We start from the raw sequence: 8,449 nt of genomic DNA, 5'->3' as shown, positions 1-8,449 counted from the left end.
TCACTCTCTGTTACAGGTGAAGATATTAGTGAAGATAGTTGAAGTTGAAGATCGTTGTTTTCTTCAGGGACCCATCCTTAGTGGTGGTCACATGGTCGTAGTGCAAATGATGATAGGATGTGTTGTTAGCTCCGTGGGCGTGGAGATGAGAAGCAAACACCTTTTGGTGGACGCTTGTTTGATGTCCGCTAGGAGGGTGAGACGACATCAATCAAACAGGAAATGACATAGCGCAAACAGGAAATGACAGGTCGCGATCAGACCTTGTAGTAGATGTGGGTGGGGCTTTGGGGAGGGACTTCTTGCACGATGTAGACGGGGGCGCCGTAGTCCCCGCTGACGCGCTGGTAGTGACGGCAGAGGGCTCCCTCGGACCCCCGGAGAGGAAACACCAGCTGGGCCTGGGGGTCCAGGTCCTCACTGCTGGTGCTGTCTCGCTTGCCCAAGCGTTGGAGGGGGAGGGCCGAGGGCGGAGGGGGGTTGAGCCTGTCCTCAGAGCGCCGGGGACGTCTCCTCCTCCAGACACAGGCCACCAGGACCCCCACGGAGAAGACGAGGACCAAGCCCCCTGATACCACCCCCAGCAACAGACCCCGGTCCAGCCCTACATCAACCCAGAGCATAATATATCATAACTAATATAGTATAGATAGACAAACAAACACATATATACTATAATAATACATGAAAAACAGACAGATGCTATTAAGAAAAAACCCTGGCCAGAGCTCTCGGACACAAGTACGCTCCCAAAAGGCTTCTGGTCGTTTCCGCATTAATAGGAGAGAATGAAAGAAAGAGTTTCAATCGCTTCTCATCAGATGCACTTGTGTCACATCAGATTCACCTGTGTTGCCTGCCTATGAATACGGTTTTAAATTTAAAGCATAATTTCAGGGGTTTCATTTTATATCACAAACCTTGACTAAAAATGTAATAGAGAGACAAGTTCTGTCCTTCAGTTGGTTGCAATCTGCAACCTCAACGCTAGGAGCCAGTTAATCCTACAAAATGCACCATTCAAGGAATAATACTCTCAAAGTAGATTTAGATACAAGTTTGGGATAAAACATTTGTGTCCCATGCTTAAAATGATGTTAAAGCTGTACTTTGACATCAAAAGCATTTCACTCACATTGAGGTCGATAATTAAGTTGATTAATTAAATTGATCAACTTGAAACGGTTGAATAACTTTATAAACGGCGTTATAACTTTATTCAACCAGGTCTCTACGTACCCTCTTCCTCTTTTTCGGCCGTTCCTGTGGTTTCCTTGTTGTTGGCGTTGTGCTCTTTAGGGGGGAACCTGGTGGGGGATTCCTGAGGAACAGAAGGAGGATCCGAAGGACCTGGAACACCAGAACAATAGTCAAACCTAGACTCACTTCCTGTTCTGGTCTTCAGACCCTCTGACTTCCTGTCCTAAGATACATGTCATTAGGAGGATAAGGTAGTGGTTGAACAGTACAGATACATGTCATTAAGGGGCAGGGAGGCGTTAGACAGCACAGAGACGGAGTAGGTAGGGGATAGACAGTACATAGACAGGTCATTAAGGAGCTGGTAGGGGTTAGACAGTAGGGAGACAGGCCATTAATGAGCAGGTAGGGGACAGTACAGAGACATGGCATTAGGAAAAGGAAGGGGGTTGGACAGTACAGAGACAGGTCATTAAGGAGCAGGTAGGGGATAGACGGCACAACGTCAGGTCATCAAGGAGCAGGTAGGGGTTAAGGTATCTTGCTAAAAGATACCTACATTCGGATTGGCTAACGGCTAATGTTCCTGATTCCTGACCTAGAACAGGGATGGGCAACTGGCGGCCCGCGGGCCCCATACGGCCCGCATTCTCACTCAGTCAGGCCCGCACATAATTAAAAATAAATAGATAAATAATAATAATAATAATAATAATACAATAATAATAATAATTGATCGACTTGCAGAAAACTCAGTCAAGAAAGATGAGAAGCAGAGTATCTGTTAATAGAATTCAAAGGCAAACCCATGTGTCTAGTTTGCTTAGAAACTATATCAGTCATGAAAGATTTCCACTTAAGTCGCCACTACAACTACTACATCTGCAATGCATATCATGCCACTGTTTTTCAGTTTTTTGACATCATTGAATGATGATGTATGTGAGCCCTTTGCACTGATAAAAATATTAACCATTCATGTGGCTGTTTGAGCATGGAAAACATGAAATTAATATATGTGGGTTTAATTAACATACCGTACAAAGGTTATGATTCTGGACGATTTTTTAGGTAGTGGCCATCCCGAAAATGTACCAAAATACAGGAAACCATATCTACCAAATTCAAAATCTGTAGCTTCTCTCAGCTCAGGTTTAGTTGAAGTGGGCAGTCATGCGGCCCTCTGATGGTTATGATGAAAATGTGGCCCTCTTTATCATGAAGCTGCCCATCCATGAACTAGACTATCCTGTGTAATATGCATAATATGATAAATGTATCCATTATACCTGGTATACATTTATCCTATTATACATAATATAACATATTGTACATGTTGATAATACCGATAAATATTTGCTCTGACTGGAAGCTAAACACTGCTGTAACGTCCAAACAGATTTATATTAAACTGATGTTCCGCATCTGCCAAATCTTTTAAAATATGGATCAGAGATAATCCATTTTTTAGGAGATTGGAAATATTTGAGCCATGAGAGGAGAGCAGAGCAATATTATTATAGACACAGACACAGACACAGACACAGACACAGACACAGACACAGACACAGACACAGACACTGACACTGACACTGACACTGACACTGACACTGACACTGACACAGACACAGACACAGACACAGACACAGACACAGACACAGACACAGACACAGACACACACACAGACACACACAGACACAGACACAGACACAGACACACACACTGGGTCTTACTCTGCCCCACTCGGAGCACCATGCTCATGGATCGGGAGCGACAGACGCCCCCAACAGCATTCCCCATCCCCTGCAGAGAACCCGTCGACGTGGCTGCAGTGATAAACAACAACACACAACAATGAAAAACAATATTTAAAACACAGCTCCGACCAGTTTGACCGTAGAGATAAGAGCGAAGCACGGACGCAGAGCAAAACTATTAACTTACTGCTTATTTACCAACGGCTAAACTACTACTACCTAACTAACTGCTAGACTACCACAACTGACTAACTGCTAACGCTGACTGCTAAACTACAAATTCTAAGTGCTAGACAACTACTAACAAATTGCTAAACTAGTACTATCTACTAAACTACTAATATAAAACTAAATGCAAACCTACTAAAACTGTCAAAATACTAAACCACTAATACTAACCTACTGCTAAAATATTGTAGCAGTTGTCACTGCCACACGCCATAGGTGGCTATGGAGGGCTTCTCTAAATCCTAGAACACAGGGTGATGATGGTTAACTTCATTGCACAGTGAGGGTAAATGATTCCCAGATGTTACATGCTATCTTGTCTGAGATCTCACTGAGTGTGTGTGGTGATGGATGGTTTAACCTGTGTACACTGATTACTCAATGTGCAACAGGGGTGCCCCCAGCCCCAGAGTCTGATCAGTCTGTCTCGGTCCAGGTGAGGCTGCCGTCATCCACACACAAACCACAACACCAAACTGAGGCTGAGGAGAATCTCTAACCGAGGAATATAAATACTAGACTATTTAAGAGTCACTAGGTGCTGTTTAAGGGAAGATGGCACTATTTTTTCGGCGGAAATGTGCCTTTAGCCAGTCAGCCAGGTCTGTCGAGGTTCAAACGAGTGGAATATAATTCCAACACATCCGACAACCACACACTTATAGACCTTTCAGGAACCAATTAACACAATGGATGATGAATACATAGCAGCACTAAACTCTTTCTGCTGAAGCTTGCTATATGTCATGTCTGCTTGTTTGCAATGTCGTTCTGTCTGCTTGTGTTTGTCTATATATGTATGTTTGCAATGCCGTTCTATACATATATTTAACTGCATGTGTTTGTGTATATACGTATGTTTGCAATGTTGCTCTATGTGTAGATTTGTCTGCATGTGTCTGTCTATATCTATGCTTGTAACAATGTTGTATATTTATCATTACTGCTTTTACTGTTTCTAAAAACAGTGTGTCATTAATTATATATAAACGGCATGTACTATTCTGCTTAGCTTTGGCCAGGGAATACTAATGAAAAATGGTCCCTTCTGGTATTTTTTACCACTTGTATTCATAAATTATTCTCCATTCTTAAATAAACTAAATAACTTTGTGTTAATAAACCAAGTGATATGAAAATCACATACAGCCAAATAACTGTAACGCACACCCACACAGCAACACCCACACTGCAACACCCACACACACGCATACACAAATACACACACACACACACACACACACACACACACACACCAACACACACACCACACACAACACACCACACACACACACACACACACACACACACACACACACACACACACACACACACATGCCTGCACACACACAGGCTTATTAGGAGCATTTAGGTCAGATAACAATGTGAGCGTCTGAGAGCTGAGACGTCAGATGTGCTGTCAGGTCTCGGTGTGTCCTGGAGCAGAACATCTCCCTCGTCCATTTACTCCCTCTCCCCCTTGCCTCCTCACTCCCTCCCCCCCACGGAGAGAGAGAGGCGCTGTTGGTGCATCAGAGCAGCCATGAGAGACAAGCCTGCCACTCTCTCTTAGTCTCACTGCACAACGCACGCCGCAGCGCACGGCGATACGCTAAGCCACTCTGACTCTCTGGCCGATCACGGAGCGGCAGGAGGTAAAAGCTCTCCCGTTAGATACACGTTAAACGCGAGTTCACCACACTACTGTTGACTAGATGCATGTTACCCATTAGTTCACCTCCTAGTTCACTACTCTGCCCTTTTTTACTGTTACTCTAACTACTGTACTAAGAACTACTATATTATCTACTCTACTCTTCTATAATTATTGTAGCATCTAATTTGATATGCTATAATTACTGTAATATCAACTCCACTCTACTATATCTACTGTAGAATCGACTTGACTCTAAGTATGGTAGTCTGTGTCTCTACTCCACCCTACTCTTCTATACTCTACTGTCGCTAACTTACAGCGCACTTACAGGTGATGTAGTACACAGGTGAAGTAGTTACGTTCAAGGCTCAAGACTGCAAACATTTATTACATAGATGCTAGGTAATTAGTTCTAGGTCGTGCCAGTTTAAGAAAGTATACATATATCTGGGTTATCCCAAACAATGTTATAATGGCTCTGCGTCACCATGCTCCATTCCAGCGGCACATTATAATACTTAAAACCGGGCTAGACAGGATAAGAGATGGCAGACTTGATTTTAAGTCTTGTTCTGTGTTTAATATGATGGGTGGTAATGAAGGTTTTGTGCAGTGCTGGAGGTTATACAGTGGCTGCATGCAGCACTGGTATGAGTGCTCTCATTGGAAACAAACGGCTAAAAGGGTGTTTGTACACTGTGCAAAGTTTCAGGGAACTTGCACCTCAGCAGAAGTGGTATTTAAGAAAAGAGCATGCAAAAACAAACACACACACACAACCACGACAAAGAAGAAGAATACGCTACTGGAGTTTACTACCAGCCTGCTATTAGCTTTAGGTATTTTAGGAAAAAGATAATAAATAATAAATAAACACATCTTACAATTTATTCAAAGTGACATAATCTGTTCAATTGATGAATACAGATTTATGGAACGTGACAAAGGACAAGCAATTAATTGAAGGTGCCACCAAACACAAAGTAGAAGATGCTAGCCCTGAACTGATAGTTGATGTACTACTGGTGATGTAGTTAATTTACAGGTTGTATAAAACATGGATGTGGCTAACTTAGAGGTGATGCAGTACAGGGGATGTCGCTAATTTACAGCCGATATATGACAGATGATGTAGGCCTAGTTTACGGTTACAGGTGAGAGTAATGGATTTGGCTAAGGTGATGCAGTAAGGTGATGTGGCTAACTCACAGGGATGTGGACTAACTTAGAGGTGATGTGGCTAACTTAGAGGTGATGTGTCTAACTACAAGTGATGTAGTAGTCTAGTCCCTTCAGAACTCCAGGCCCCAGAGGTTGGGGCTGTACTCCTGGAACTTGAAGGTGAACTTGACATCCCTGCTGTGGTTTGTCACAGGCCAGGAGGGGCGTGTCACTCTGGTCCACTGTGCAAGCTCTGGAGCTGAGTGCGGGTCACCCAGGTAAACCGGTTAGAACTCCTCCCCCCCAGCCCCACCCCGGCCACCCGCCCGCGGACACAATGTTCATCTTGTCCCCGATTTGAGGATATAGGACCAGGCCACGACCCGGCTCGAACCTGTGTGTATGTGTGGTGTGTGTGTGTGTGTGTGTGTGTGTGTGTGTGTGTGTGTGTGTGTGTGTGTGTGTATATGTGTGTGTGTGTATATGCGTGTGTGCGAGAGAGAGAGTGAGTGAGGAGGAGAGAGAGAGAGAGAGAGAGAGATGAGAGAGAGAGAGAGAGAGAGAGAGAGAGAGAGAGAGAGAGAACACATTAAAGTAAATAACTGCCGGTCCAAATATCTGCCGTGTGCGTATATTACCTCAACCTTTAACATCAAACATGTCATTTGTCTAAGAAGAACAGAAGAAGCAGAAGTCTACAGAAGGTTTGTTCAGCTGACCAGATAAGACAGGCGAGAAATTATTAAATAAACTTACTTGGTGTTTGAGCTGTTCCAGTAGATGGACTCCAGGACCGCCGAACTAATCGGCAGAACAAGTTGAACAGATCAAAATTGGTGTGAGAGCAAGTGACGGACTCCATCCATAATAAACCCCGAGGAGCGGGGATCAGAAAACAGTGCACACAAATAATCCGGCGTCCGCATGGTTTTCTGACTTCTTATTTACAATGCGCATATTGCACGTTGAATAAATCAAACGCCTTCCATCCTGAGGGAGTCCACAGCGTATTTGGAGGATTGATTGGTGTGACGCTACGCTCCAAAAGTGTGCGTAAACAACTGTGAGGCGAGACCAGCGCACCATGGGACGCCCACTCGGCTCAGGAATTATGGCGGCGATGTTGACTATTTAATTATGCTAAATAAATGTGCAATTTCTTGGTTTATTTAGGCCATCACTTGAGCATGTGGTGATTTACATAATTGGCGTTAATAGGCCTTAAGCCTGGAACAGATTTGTTCAAATACAGTTTTGGTAAATACACTCCAGCATGTTTACGTTTAAGTTGTTTTATTTTCATTCTTCATTTCTATATATAAAAACAGAAAATATGTAGTCGTCTTTACAATTTACATTCTCAACACTGAAAAGACTGAAGAGAGCCTAAGCGACTAAAACCTAAATAGGGTAACCAGACGTCCACTGGCTCGAGCAAGTCCCGGGAATGTAGTCTATCCGTTTTTCTTATAGGATACAAAATATATTGAATACAGTTTTGAATGGAACAGGTTCTAGTCTTCATGGAAATATTTAATATTGAGACGGTGCATGTAGCCTATCTGATAAGCTGTTGTGACAGATCTATCTGTCAGGGGTATATCTAATCGACTTCATCCCATAGAAGGGCATGGCTGAATATTAACAATAGATTATCCAATACAATATAGAATAATTCCCTGTCGAGTAGCTGTTTGTTTTTCTGTGGTTGGTTTCCCAAAGTTTAACACACACAATATAACCCATGTAGGCACCTGCCAAAATATGTATTTATTTGATAAGACACCTTTCCATTTCAGAGAACATAATAAATAAAATAGAATAACATACATAACAGCTTTTGTTTTATCTGATCACCAAATATTGTTATTCTGCAAACCGACATTGGTCACCTTATTTGGGAGGAAACCACATATAATAATAAAGGAATAATAATTGGCCTCCAAAAATATATCAAACGTACACATTTAAGTGCCAGTGTTTTGAAGCAGATTGAGCACCAATAAAATGTAAAGTATTACATATCTATAAAATAGGTAGGCCAATTACAAAGAACAAAACAGGCATATGCTGCAGCAACAAAATAAGTTACATGTTTAAATTATATTGTAATAGGCCCTACTTGTATAAAGTAAGATGTGATTGCTAGGTTATTTTGAAACAGTCGGTATCTGTAGTTGTTTCTCAGCATGTGAGTGAGATATGCTAGCATGCTAGCGTCTTTCTTGGAGAGAACAACCCTATCACGATTAGCATTAAACCCCAACCTGAGAGCCCCGTGGATTCATTATAAGAGGTTATTTATGGTAAAATTACAATACAGCACATAGCAGAGGCTTAGCATAGGCTAGCAGCAGCTACCAGCTTCAGGGCTACTGCCATTGGCTAGTTAGCTTAGCAAAGCTAGCAAAAGAGGTTCCAGGTCGGAGATGCCGTACGCAGACAT

At 42.7% G+C, this 8,449-nt stretch overlaps 1 pseudogene; it reads right to left on the bottom strand.

Annotated features, from left to right (window-relative positions):
- Positions 1–257: 257 nt before the first annotated feature.
- Positions 258–8,449, bottom strand: LOC130403711 (ephrin-B2a-like; annotated as a pseudogene).

Source organism: Gadus chalcogrammus, chromosome 14, assembly GCF_026213295.1.
Source record: "Gadus chalcogrammus isolate NIFS_2021 chromosome 14, NIFS_Gcha_1.0, whole genome shotgun sequence".
NCBI classification, from domain to species: domain Eukaryota; kingdom Metazoa; phylum Chordata; class Actinopteri; order Gadiformes; family Gadidae; genus Gadus; species Gadus chalcogrammus.
The sequence above is the reverse complement of the archived record's forward strand: the minus strand, read 5'-3'. Positions and strand labels throughout refer to the sequence as shown.